This window comes from Corvus hawaiiensis, chromosome 2 (genome assembly GCF_020740725.1).
Source record: "Corvus hawaiiensis isolate bCorHaw1 chromosome 2, bCorHaw1.pri.cur, whole genome shotgun sequence".
Classification (NCBI taxonomy): domain Eukaryota; kingdom Metazoa; phylum Chordata; class Aves; order Passeriformes; family Corvidae; genus Corvus; species Corvus hawaiiensis.
This window is the reverse complement of record NC_063214.1, coordinates 116,600,427-116,613,752: the sequence shown is the minus strand read 5'-3', so window position 1 is coordinate 116,613,752 and position 13,326 is coordinate 116,600,427. Positions and strand designations below refer to the sequence as shown.

The window sequence follows — 13,326 nt, the reverse complement described above, 5'->3', positions numbered from 1 at the left end:
GATTTTAAGTCTGTAGTACCCTGGCTACCAGCTCTAAGCAAATGAGCAGCTAATTAGTTGAAAGAGAATCTAACTAAGATACAGTGAATAACAGATCCTGTTTACAGTACTGCTACTACAAGACTAGAATAAAATGTTGATTAACATGTATTTTGCAACCTATTGCTTGTCTGAGAAGCTTGCTGTGGTATCTGTGTTAAATCTGGCCTGCAAACAAGTCAGTGCAGTGTGGAAAAGGAACTGGTAATGTATGTCACATGGGCAATCCTAGTTTTGGTAGCAAATACATTAGAAAGCCAGATAGATGATACCTAGGAAGCAGGGGGAATCTCCAACGATACCAAATACTCAGATTCTGTGAGCTTGCAGATGAATTTGTTCCAAAGCTCATACCACCACGTAACACAACTAAAACCAACCTGTAATGCTGAACGCTTAAGAGTTTACAATTGCTTTTGCAGCTATGCGTAAATTATGAATGCATTTTGCTGTTCTGGATTATAGAGTTAGTAAGACTCAGCCTGCTTGGAAATTGGCTTGTCTGTTTAGAAAGGCAGGGTCTGTGTGAAAGATGAATGGATAACTAACAGGCTCACAGCTCTGGAAGTAACACCTCCTGACAGCGCTCGGGTAGAGCAGCCCTTTACCCAGGGATAGGCACTCAGCCTTGCTTATGCAACATTACATGCCCTGACTGCCCCAGCAAGTGAGGCCCTTTCCCTGTTTCACCAAGCCCAGTGGAAGAGCCCTCCATGAGGAAAACACTTCCTAACACGCTCACTCCTCCCTGTGTCTTACGGTTTTGCCGTATCTCAGATGCATCAGGTGGGGGTTTCCTCAAATACTCAGTCACTTACAGGCACAAGTTAACCTGGAAATAGCATGAAATGCTGAGATAGTGGAAAGCAAAAGTGCCAACTGCAAAACCTAAAGAAAAGTTCATTTCCTGTTTCTATGGCACACCATCCTTATAGGATGAAAGAGCACCTGGAGTTCACTCAGGTCTTTTCTATACACATTGTAGATGCTTCCAAAAGAACATGGCCACTGATGAAGGAGAGAGTTCAAGATGCAAAATAAAGTCATTATGACTGTGTATTTCTTTAGCCTACTTCAGTGCATAGCAGGGTCTGGTGTTCTTGCAAGGCTCCCTTTCTACTGGTGATTTGGCTCCAACAAGAACAGTGCATTAAATGGGCATTCTTACTCTGTGTACTTGAAGATTAAAGAGTAGAACACAAAAGTAATCAAAAGATAAGAGAAGTAAGAGGTGGAAAGAGAGTGACCAGTTCACAAATGAGAATGGACCTGCTCAGCAGCTCCCAGCAACACCTACAAGAGCTTTGTTCTGGAGGTTTTCGCTTGAAATCCTCTTTCCCTGAGCACCACAGGCTGCAGGATTCTCCACTGTCCCCTGGGCAGAACAGGTAGGTACCTGATTTTCTCTCCTGATGTTTTTCTTTTCCTTGAAATTCTCTTTTGCCTGCTGGCAGTTATTTGCTGCTTCCAGACATGCTTTGTAAAGCCATGATACCACTGGGGAGTCATTGGTGAAACAGCCTCAGAAGTGCTGCTGACCTGATTGCAAAGTATCACATTAACAAAACCAGGACTTTTTCCCCCCTGCTCAGACTACCAGCAGGGTTTCTGCTCGATCACTCAGTGTGTGGGAGAGGAATCCAGACACTGCTGCATTACTCACTGGCCTGAACAGAGAAAGCCTCTCCATATGTTTTTCCTAATGTGTGTGTACACATTACAAACTGAACTCTTGAATCAGTTGCTCTGATTTTCTGGTAGTGATAAAGGGAGCAGAGTAGGCTGACTCTGTCACAGGGAAAGAAAATGGCTTTTAACACACTGATGTCTCATTTTTTCCTTGGTATTCATGGCAACATTTTTGATGGGCATATCAGCCTAGATATGTAAAATTATTACAACCAAGTTAGCACAAATCACAAATCTACTCTGGAAAGCCTTATTGTGGTCTCTCTTGTTTCCAACCTTCATTTCAAGTATTATTGTAATGTGTTCATGGCCTGTTTTATTCAACTGTAGTATCAGATACCTGAGATTCAAATACCATTAATCCATTCATATATATAGAGTTATCCTAAACACAAAGCAATATTGTATTTAGGATACAATGTGCACTCTAAAGGAATGTGTTTAATTACCTTCAGTAGATTTGAATAAAGCAGTAAGAAGGAGGTAATTGCTCAGGTAAGAAAGGAGCTGAGTTTTACAGGGGAAATATCTTTTTAGTGGGAAAATGAACACTGAAGAATGACAAGTGTGCATTCATTTGATTTGAAAAGCAAAGGGAAGATATATATAATGATGCTGGGTGACAAAGATCATTTCTCGGGAAGGAAACCTACTTTTTTCAGTGCATGGAAGACCAAAACTTATGGTCTGGCGCTAATGTTGACAATGAAATGGCTTTCAAGGAATACTTTTTCCTTGTGCAGGGTTTGAAGGCAATACCATAGGAAATGGAGACATTAAAGCAATGTGGTTTCTGAGAGGCAATAGGTGTTCAGAGGGAAGAAAATGGGCAGTGGGGTTCTAAAGGCAGCGACTCAGCTTTGTGAGCAGCTGCTGGTGCTGGGCAGGCTGAGAACATCCTGACAGAGGCTCGTGAGGTGTCCTGACTGCCAACCCCAGCATCGCACACAGGATGGACCGGGCTCTGCTCCGTGGTGCCCAGCAATGGGACAGGAGGAACAGGCAGGAACTGATGCCCAGGAAGTTCCACCTGAACATGAGGGAGAATTTCTTTCCTGTGCAGTGACCAAGCACTGGGACAGATTGCCCAGAGAGGGTGTGGAGTCTCTCTCACTGGAAATATTCCAGAACCCGCTGGACATAGTACTGTGCCATGTGCTCTGGGATGGCCCTGCTTGAGCAGGGAGGTGGGACCAGATGACCCACTGATGTCCCTTCCAGCCTGACCCATTCTGTGATTCTGTAAAAACTTTGTGAACCCCCAACTTAAAAAACAGCCTCCAAATGGGCACTTGGGGGCAGTGGTTGCTCGGCTGTAAAGAAAGGCAGGAACAATTCCCCAGCTGCTGGGCAGGAACTGCGTGAACAGTTCATTAGGCAAATACCTGGGATGTGAATGCAGTGTGGGCCAAACCACGAGCTCTTCAGGTCTTGGAGGGCTTCAGTTTTCAGAAACACCTTAATGTGCTGTCACAGACCTGAATTAAGAGGTGATTGTTTGGTTTTAACTTACCTTCATTTCTCAGGGCAGCATGTAGCCAGGAAAGGGCTCAGGAAAAGAGGTGGGTGCTGTCCTTCAGAGTTTGTCCGTTCCTATTTATCTCTTAGCTGTGCATGGCTTTTTACAGAAGGAGAGGAGAAGCCTGACTCAGAAGGCTACAGGTGATATTTGTACCAGGACCTGCTCCAGTGGATGTTGGGATGGACATTCTGGTTTTTAAGTGTCTCAGCAAACACATTGTTTAATACCAACTCCTTAAACAACATTGAACTCCTTTATCTCTTTCAGAGTGGCAAACATCAAGAAGAAAAGAACACTCCTCAAAAAAGCAGACCAGCAAATAGGTAGGATGGCAGGAGGGTTGGAACTGCATGATTTTTAAGGTTCCTTCCAACCCAAACCATTCTATGATTCTGTGAAAAAGGGGAGTGATTCAAAACTTGCTAATGGTCTTCAGAAAGTCCTCTGAAAAGTGCGTAACTCCAAGGCTTTGGTGGTTCTTCAGCATGTCCTTTCCACAGGAAAAAATGATGCACTTGGCATGGTTTCTGTGGGCAACAAAGAGAGGGGTGCACAGATGTGCATAGGTGGATGTGACTGCCTCTACCCCCTCCTCAGCTGAAGTCAGCTGGACAAAAGCTATTTTTGATCCTCAGGACCCTCTGCCTGGGCATACATCACTCACTGCCCAGGTGAAAACACCTTTTCTTTCAGCAGGGCTTCCCTAGGAAAAGGACCAGGATGGAAGTAGGATGTCATCAACCCTACAACAGAGAGGGATGATGCATAAGCAATTAGGGCTTCTTTAAAACTTCGTGATGAAGCACAGTAAAATTGTTAGGACTTTGTCACAGTGTTTTATGAATTATAATTTCAAGGTTCAAAAGGACAATTAAGACGAATGTCAAGGCCCTATTCTTCAGAATTGTTCAAGGAGGGAAAAGAAATCCAATGAAAATAAGCATAGATGACTTCCATGCTCCACTCCCATCAGAAATTTGGGATTAATTTTAACACACCAAGGTTTAGTGGTGCAAACAAATAGCAGAGAGAAGATTTATGGTGTTTTATAATTTAATTTTGTTCCTTTTATTCTATGCCAAATTGCCCAAACTCTGTGATGCATTAGGACATAAAAAACCACAACTGTCAAAATCAAAGCACAATGTGGATGAAAAAAACCTTTTTAAAATTAAAATAACGAGATCACTTTGTCCACCTCTTCTGAGATCTCACTTCCATAATTATATAAGAAAGACTGAATTAAGTCTTTAGGTCCAAAACAAAACTCCCCTTTTTAAGACATATTAAATTTGTCATGTTTTATGCACAAATCTTGGCTGCTAATTTTATGCAATATTCTTTTTTTTAATAATCTAGGGTTTTGGCCCTCTCAGCTTGTCAACCAAGTGAGGGAGTGCAGTGTTTCACATGAAAGAAACTCTGCAGAAGAAAGGCTGGAGAAGCATGGCCCTTACAGGTTTTCCTGATATGAGTCCTCACAGACCCTGAGCTTTCTGCTCCCACATTTATTTAAGAGAAGAGCAGCTGAAGGTGCCTTGTCTCACTTCAGGGAGTGCAAAAGGCAGGAGTGAAATCTGCTCCAAGCAGAAGAGCTGCAGGACCTTGCTGCTCCTGCAGCGTGGCTTTGATGTTGTTTTTCTTTGGAGGCAAACCCAGGTGAAGAGATTGAAAAAGCTAAAAGATAACCCAGCACCTAATTTAAAGACTATTACTTTCCACAGGCTTTGCAGTAAATTGAAGTAGGAGTCCTGTTTTTTGCTCTGGTAGTGCCAGGAGCTATCCTTCTTAATTTTATTTTCTATAATTTATGAATTACATTTTAAATGAGAACTTCCTTTGGTCAATCAGTTCAGTACATTCCTCAGCACAGAACTGGATAGGAAAAGTTGTGGCCTAATCTTGGTCAATACAAAAGAGACTGCCATCACTGGGATCAGTGCTAAATCTACATACATGTTACCAGAGGCAGGTCCAGAAAATGGGTAGAAAAGCATGGCAAGTTTGTAGATATTCAACTATCATCCATCATTACTTGGTAATAAAGCAGAAAGGATGAAAGAAAAATTTATTCTGTCATAATCCTGTTTTGTTGGCTGAAGGAAAATAGAGGCATAATTAATAATACATAATGCAGAATTAACAGTCCTTAATACTTTCCCCTGAAAAAGGTAACAAAGATCTGGGTTTAATCAGTTTTGCATTGTCCCAAGCAGGCCATTTATCTGTCTGCATTGTAAAATTAACTTTTCTCAATTAATGCTAATATCAGTTCTTTTTGTTCTAATCAGACTGTTCCAACAAAGCAATAAGCAATGTGGGATTAGCATTAATAAGAAAATAAAAAGGAAAAAAAGAAAATAAAACCAAGTCTATTATGCCTGTTGGGTGTTTGCTGTTACAGTTCCACTTCGACCTCCACTATTAACAAGGCTCTGGGTGAAATTGGTTTCTTTGATGATAGAAAAAATAGTGATTTACTTCTAAAGGACTTTTTTCCTTGCAGAAACTGTTATAAGCAGAGCAATTGTGTGGATGCAATGGAAGGCAAATGTTAGAAACAGAGTGTGAATCCTTCCCTCTCAAATCATTAAACAATGGCAGTGCCCATGCAAATAGTCATCCAAAACCTGTCTACCACAGTAGCCTTTGGTTTGTAGTACATCAGCTGCATGGAGATGAAGATTACAGAGCCTAGAGGAGCACAGAAGATGAAGTGCAAGGGCCACCTCACATCTAACACACACGTAACACACACTACCTTCCTCTCAGAAGCTAAAAAAGCTGTTCTGAGTGTGTTATGGGTGATTTCCAGCTATGGCTTTGACTGTCACAAAAAGTGTGAATTTAATCCCTTACGGGTGGCAGGGGTTTGTTGACTGGAGACAGCTTTGAGGAACAGAGCACTTGAGTGTTTTGTATGTTGATGTTTCATGCCTGGGTAGAGAAGAGATGATAAAACCACCACAAGTTTGGGTTTTACACGCTGGATGAAAAGCACTAGAGAGGTTTCATTATTACTGTTCTTCAAAAGCTCTCTGTAGTGCAGCCTCACTGAATGTGATGCATTCAAGCCATTAGGAAAGAAGAGTTGTGATATTTCACACATAGGGTAAGGAAATGAGTAAATGAGATACCACTGAGACACTTCTTTGTACCTGAGAGGCTCTAGATTATCCTCACTGAACTGCAAGAAGAGGGAGTGTGGAAGAAAACCTACTCAGGTGAAAGGGGGGATGAAAAGGACAGAGCCCTCTCCAGCTAGAGAGCATTCAGGTGCTCAGGCCGGGTATCATCTCCCCTTTGCTGTGATCTGCAGCATATCCTGGGGCTTTCCAGGCCAGGTGGCCCCTTAATAAAGTGATCAAAGGGAGGCCAAATTACTGCTGTGTGTAACACCAATCCTCCATTGCATCCCCTCCTCTTTCTCTCTCTCAAAAAAAAAAAAAAAAAAAAAAAAAAAAAAAAAAAAAAGTTGTTTTAGAAAGCTAAGACCATCATGCATTTTTTCCAGGGACCAAAACCAAACACTGCTTGCAGAGCACAGGCCAAGGGCTGGTGAGGGATTGTGAGTGATGCTGTTTGTTGACCACTGGCTACACCTTCAATGCACTACTGGGTCCCTTAGGACACCTTGCTCAGGTGCCTTGGGAATGCAGAGGATACTTGAGGCAGGGCCTTGGAGTGAGGATTGGATGGACTGAGTGTGAGAGGACCTTAAGCAAAAAGCAGAAATGTGTCATCTCCCTGTGAGCAGCCTCTGCCTTCAAGAGACTGAGGAAGCCCAGTTCTTCCCACAGCCTTTGCTGTGCCAGCTTAGCTCCCAGAACACAGCATCCTGCATGGGACTGGATCTGTTCCTGTGAAGGGCTGCAGTCTGGCCTTCTGCCCTTACCTAGAAAAAAATTAACTCTTCAGGAGAGTTGTTGCAAACAATATGATTCTGGGATGGGAGCTCTGTAAATGAGGATTTGAAGAGGGGCATGGCATTTGTTAGTGCTGTAACACGAGAACAAATGAAGCATATAAACAATTTATTCTCATCTGTCACAGGAGCTGCCCTACATAAAAGCCAGACCACCTTTGTTCAGTGTCAGAAGTATTTCTAGAGAAAGTAATATGGACAGTCCTAGGATCACTGTGCCTGTTTTTGAAAGCACATGTGCTTATTTTTGTTCCCAGGTTTAGAACAGTGAAGTGGTTTGGAAACACTCATAGGACATCTCGGTGCAAATGTAAGACCATGTTAAGGCAAACCAGAGCACAGTTAAATGTAATTTTAGAGGATTGTATGTTTGATTAATCAGTCTGATAGCATTCTCCTGGGGAATGAGCTCCATGCTCACAGTGTTATGATTTACTACCCAAATACAACAGGTGCCTGCAGTCCAGAGCACAATGGTTCACTTCCAGTGAAACAAAATCCAACACACATCCTGGGGCTCTGGCTGGTGGCTCCAGAGACATTTCCTGACAAGAGTCTGCCTCAAATGCTGCATGTGAGATGTATGTGACAGGGAAGAAAGGTTCTCCTCGGGTCTGTAAAAGTTTTGGACCTGCATTCTGCAGAGAGATACATTGCTTGGTGCCAGTACTAAAACAAGTGTGACATTTGTATATCCTTTCTCTCTCTCTCTCTCTCACATTGCCAAAGAATATGGCAAAGGTACGGCAGGGAGTAGCTTTTTCCATACAATCTTTCCAGATGTATCATCTTTACCACTCCAGCATGAATCTTTCTTGCTCTGCTGAGGCTGCACCATCAGGGACATGATGTCTTCTCTTTCTTAGCCCTGTGTTTGTGCGTCTGGCCTACCAACAGCCTTGCTGCTCCCTGACCATGCTGCTGATTGATACAAAAATTAGGCAGAACAGTGCTCCAAGTGGTTCCCAGCCCAGAACAATTCCAAAGATACCAAGTGGGTCTCCAGGAACAAGGGTCTGTTTTCTCCCAGAGACTGTGATCCTGTTAGGGGCTGTTCACAGTGAAGTGTTTCTTGTGTGGTGTTCACCAAGAGCACAGCAGGTTTTGGCTCTAGCTGTAGCCACAGGAGTAGCACTTCTGTAAGGAGAGTCTTCTCTGTAGCGTGGGGGATGCAGCAGGGAGAAGGAGCAGGAGAAATCTCTTCTGGAGGCCTCCTTGGCCTTGGTGTGGCCTATTACAATGATTTCATGATCTGATTCCTGAAGTGTCAATTCCTTCTCCCTGCTGCATCGCTAAGAGAGAGAAGACATCATGTCCCTGATGGTGCAGCCTCAGCAGAGCAAGAAAGATTCATGCTGGAGTGGTAAAGATGATACATCTGGAAAGATTGTATGGAAAACCTATTCCCTGCAGTACCTTTGCCATATTCTTTGGCAATGTGAGAGAGAGAGAGAGAAAGGATATACAAATGACAGTAGGAGGGTTGTTCAGTGCTCGTGCAGCTGGGCAGTGTAAAGATGATGTGATGTGATGTGATGTGATGTGATGTGATGTGATGTGATGGTGTCTTGGCACGACAGCACGTCTGGGCTTCAGCTGTGCAAGGTGTGGGTGCTGCCAGGGGGGAAGGCAGGTGTGCCAAAGGATGTGCCCAAAGGCATCCCAAGAGACGGGCACTGTGTTGCGGGATCCACCTCCAGGGGCTGACTGGTGCTGGAAGGGAGGGAAAAGAGGCAAGAGTTTAACATTGTTTATTTCTAGAGTTCAACATTGTTTATTTCCACATGGTTTGTTTCAGGAACTTCTGCAGTGGCATCCCTAACGCATCTCTTGGATACCTCTTGCTATTAAATTATGTCAGTCACACAGGATCCAAGATCATCTTATTTCTTGTCAATATCAATCTGTTACAGCCTGAATTACATAAAGGAATTGACACTTCAGGAATCAGATCATGAAATCATTGTAATAGGTGAATACTGTTTGCATTCAGGTCGCGTCTCTGAAGGTCTAACATTGATTTTAAATTCTGCAGCCCGTGCCTCCTGCTTGGGTCTGGCAGGATGAGATGCTGAGCCTGCTGAAAGCCCCCACTGGAGATATAAACAGCAGCAGCAGTGCCTGGGAAGAGGAGGGAGGCAACCTCCTGGAGGAGGATGGGAGAGGGGTGGCACAGGAATAGAAGACACTGTTCTCTTCAAATGACATCAATGTGCAGAGCAAAAGTGCCTTTCCCTCACCAAAAGACCCTTTGAATGTCCTGTACGACCACAGGAAAAAGCCTTTTGTGGAACACGCTTTACTGAATCACAGAAACCCTTCTAAACACAAATTTTGATCAGCAAGGTTTTCAATAACACCTTTGATAGTGGGAAGTTGCTTGTGTGAATGCTGGCAAGCATCCATTCTCTCCAGAACTTTGCAAATGGTAATAAGGTGGAGTTTGGGGAGGGAGAGGTTGTGGGGGATTATTTTACTTCTTTTCTTTTTCACTCAGGGAGAAACTGCTTGTGCAGCAACCGAGGTAGTCACTAGTGTTCAGTCTGCTACACTTCCTGAGGCCAGCCATTAATAGGACATTTGGCTGCACAACAGATGATTTGAATGCTCTTATTTGAAGGGCAAATAGTCATGATTATCTTTTTGTAGACACAGAGAATATTTTAAAGAAGAATTTTAGTTTGCCTTCTGTGTGGTGCAGAATAAAGGATATACAAAATATAGGATCCCTGTAGGTAAAAAATTGTTCTTTTATGTTCTAACACTATTATACTTCGAATTCACCTTGTTTTTCCTTTTCTAATTTTTTCACTGTTTTTGTTCTCTTAGCTAGTATCAAGAGAGGATATATTGCTGCAAGTAAAATAAAAGCTTTTATCTTGGACTTCTCCATGCTCTAAAATTACAGTTCTGTAAGCCCAAGTGATGGTTAGGTAAGGGATTCAAACAACTAGTTATGAGCAGTTCTTCATTAAACTCACTGCAGGAGGAGCATAAAGTTCATTTGGTTTTCCTGTCCTTCACAGATGAAGCCTTGAAATTCCCTTTTGAATAAGTTTTCATTTTCTGTTAGTCTTTGTGGTTGTGTTTTTAAATTCTTGGTATCACAGTTGACATAGAAAAATGGCCATGATTTTATGGTTGTATTTTATAGTTCACACAATTTATATATGACAAAAAGAAGTGGACAATGGAACAAAGTCGAGTTGGAGAACTTCAGTTCTGTTTAACATCTTCATTCATGGTCTGGATGGTGGGGCAGAGTTTGCCCCCTGCAAGGATGACAGTGACAGAAGACTGGGAGGAGAGGCTGATATGCCAGAGCTCTGTTTCCAGAGCTGAACATGAGCCAGCAATGTGCCCTCGTGTCAAAGAAGGCTGACAGGACTTGGGGCTACACCCAGACGGTGATGCCAACAGGTCAAGGGAGGAGATTCTTCTCCCTTGCTCAAGCACTGGTGAGACCACACGTGAAGCACTGGGTCCAGTTCTGGGCTCCCAAGTGCAAGAGACACGGACATCCTGGAGAGAGTCCAAATGACATCCAGACGTCTCTTCCAACCTCAACCATCCTGTGATTCCATAAGTTGCATGTTGCAAACATGAATGGGGATTTTCGAGACACACACTGCCCCTACTCCAATATATTTCCAAAGCATACCAAAACTAAACCATCTTGCTGTAATAATTTCCTGTTCTGTCACTATTGTAGGAAAGTGATTAAGAGTTAATAGCAGAGAGGTCTCTTGAAGTCTTCATAGTCACAGAATCGTAGCAACATAGAGTATCCTGAGTTGGAAGGGACCACAAGGATCATCGTGTGGATCTCTTGCATCCGTCCAGCTCCTGGCCCTGCAAAGACAGCCCCAAGAGTCACACCATGTGCCCAAGAACATTGTCCAGATGCTTCTTGAACTCTGGCAGGCTTGGGGCTGTGACCACATCTCTGGAGCCTGTCCTTTTATTGCTGAAGCCACCAGCCACAGGGAAGGCCCTGGTTCAAAATCATCTTGTGATCAGTTCTGCAAAGAGCAGAATTCGCACTAATGGATTTACACCTTTAAACTCCAGTCCAGCTGCATCCCCTGTGGCTGTCTCAGGGGAGTGGGAAGATGTGGATCATCTTTGCATGCCCTGTACTTCTGACAGCAGTGATCCTATGCTGCTCTTTAGCATCTGGAGGCAAAACTGAGCCCAGCTCAGCCGCTTGAGGCTGTAGTACCGTTGTTATACTGTGTGCGTTACTGCTGTGATGCTCCTTTCCAGGAAAGTGGATAGCACAGAGGGAGTGGATCCGCTCCATGAGTCACTCGGCAGGTTCCCGCAGGCCAAGTGAAACGTGGGGTTTTAGCTGCTTTTATGGGACATATGGAATGTGACAGTTGTTTGGGTTGGAAGCTTCTCCAGTGACTTGGGGCCTAGTTCACCCAGGAGTGTGCATGCTCCTAAACACTCCCTAGAAAGTGAGGCTGGAATGTTTCATGCCCTTTTGGTCAGGTGTTTGTCTGCCACAGAGCTTGCTAAATCTGTCTTTGGTGCCATGGGCACCTGTTACAGTGGGGAAACTGCAACGTGATGGATCAGACAACAAGGCCCGTGGAAAAGAAATAGATATGGACAGATTCTTGGTAGATGTTTCAGAGATGTTTATTTCTCCACCTGCATGGCCGGGATCTGCCAAGGAACTGCTCAATCAAGGGACCAAGGGTCCTTCTGCCCGCGCAGGGGAACACAAAACAACCAATGGGGAACGAGGCTGACCAGGGGCAGGGAAAGCCCGTGTCTGTCCCCTCAGGGCCCCTCTCCCAGGACCACATGGCAGGGGGAGAAGACCCCGACATTTCACCCTTTTATTTTTAACAAAAAGAGATTTAAAACCTAACATTGAAAACAACTCAATAAACATAACAAGAACAGTTTCAAAACAAAACAAGACACCCTCCTGAGTCTTTAAATGTCCAGACAGATTCTCTGGAACATCTTAAGGCTGACAGAAGGGAGACAGGGCTCTCCGGGCATGCTTTGTGGGGAAACTGAGGCAGGAGGGGGTTTCTTCCATTTGTACCTGTTGGAACTCTAAACAACAATAGTTAATTTCTTCCCTCCCCCTCTTCATCCCCCACTTGGCATTGGAAAGGCATTTTTGGGGAAACAATTGGCAAAGGCATGGTTTTGTGAGGGAAACCATGGGTGAAAAAACGGATTGGGAATACAGGCACCGGCTTGTTTCTCCCTCTTCCTCCTGCCCCTTCTTATTAACATTTTCATAAGGTTTCATTTTTTTCCCCTAAGAGAGTTTGCAAGAAATGAGTAAATGCTTATGTTGCCGTTTTTCATCTATTTATTTTGGCTGTTTGTTTTTGCTCTGCTTTGGAGAGACTGTGGTGCATAAATAAGCTACGACCTGTCATCCCAGAGGGAGGAAATGGTAGACTGTGCATGGAAAATCTTCCCTAGTTTTCCTCTTGAAATTTCAGTAATGACATCATACTAAATGTTCGTATTTTTTCCTGGAAGAAATTTTGTTGTACTTCCTTTTAATCATGCAAGGTGTACATGCTCAGACCTTCCCAGTAAACCTGAAACCAATTTGGAACATGTATCTTTAAGTCCTTCAAGGTCTGTATCATACCCCGTTGAAACAACTAATTAAGGTTTAATTTCACTGTATTTTTCAGATACGAGGCAATCACTGTCTCCTGCCCTGCTGATAAGGACTGCAGCAACAAAGACGAACACTCCAAGTGCTAATTTAAAGACAGAAAAAGGAGGTGAAAGTAAAAGATTTCCCCATTTGAAACCAAACAATTATAAAGCTACAGTGGCTTTCATGCTGTGACAACCAATGGTAAAAAAAAATAAATGAGAGATATCCTTAATCTGTAGGCTTCGCTGTCATTTAGGGGTGAAATATTTTTTGTTGATTTTATGTGGGTTTTTTTAATAGGGGCTTTATTTTTTTCTTTTTTTGTGTGTTTTGAAGTGCTTTTTTTTTCCTTGCTTAGGCTAAGGAAGGGAAACGAGCAGCAGAGGCAGTAGATACAAAAGCAGAAATTTCCCCCATGCTGCCCAGCTGGTTATTTTAGCACTCACTTGTGAGCACCCTTCACTGCAGAAGAGATGCCTTTGAGAAGCCATATATAAACGTTTT

At 43.4% G+C, this 13,326-nt stretch overlaps 1 long non-coding RNA gene across 1 annotated transcript; it reads left to right on the top strand.

Annotated features, from left to right (window-relative positions):
- The first annotated feature begins 1,314 nt into the window (after positions 1 to 1,314).
- LOC125320361 lies at positions 1,315 to 13,038 on the top strand. Its single transcript, XR_007201083.1, has 3 exons — positions 1,315 to 1,427; positions 3,518 to 3,573; positions 12,854 to 13,038. It is a non-coding gene; the product is annotated as an uncharacterized LOC125320361 (long non-coding RNA).
- The last annotated feature ends 288 nt before the right edge of the window (positions 13,039 to 13,326 follow it).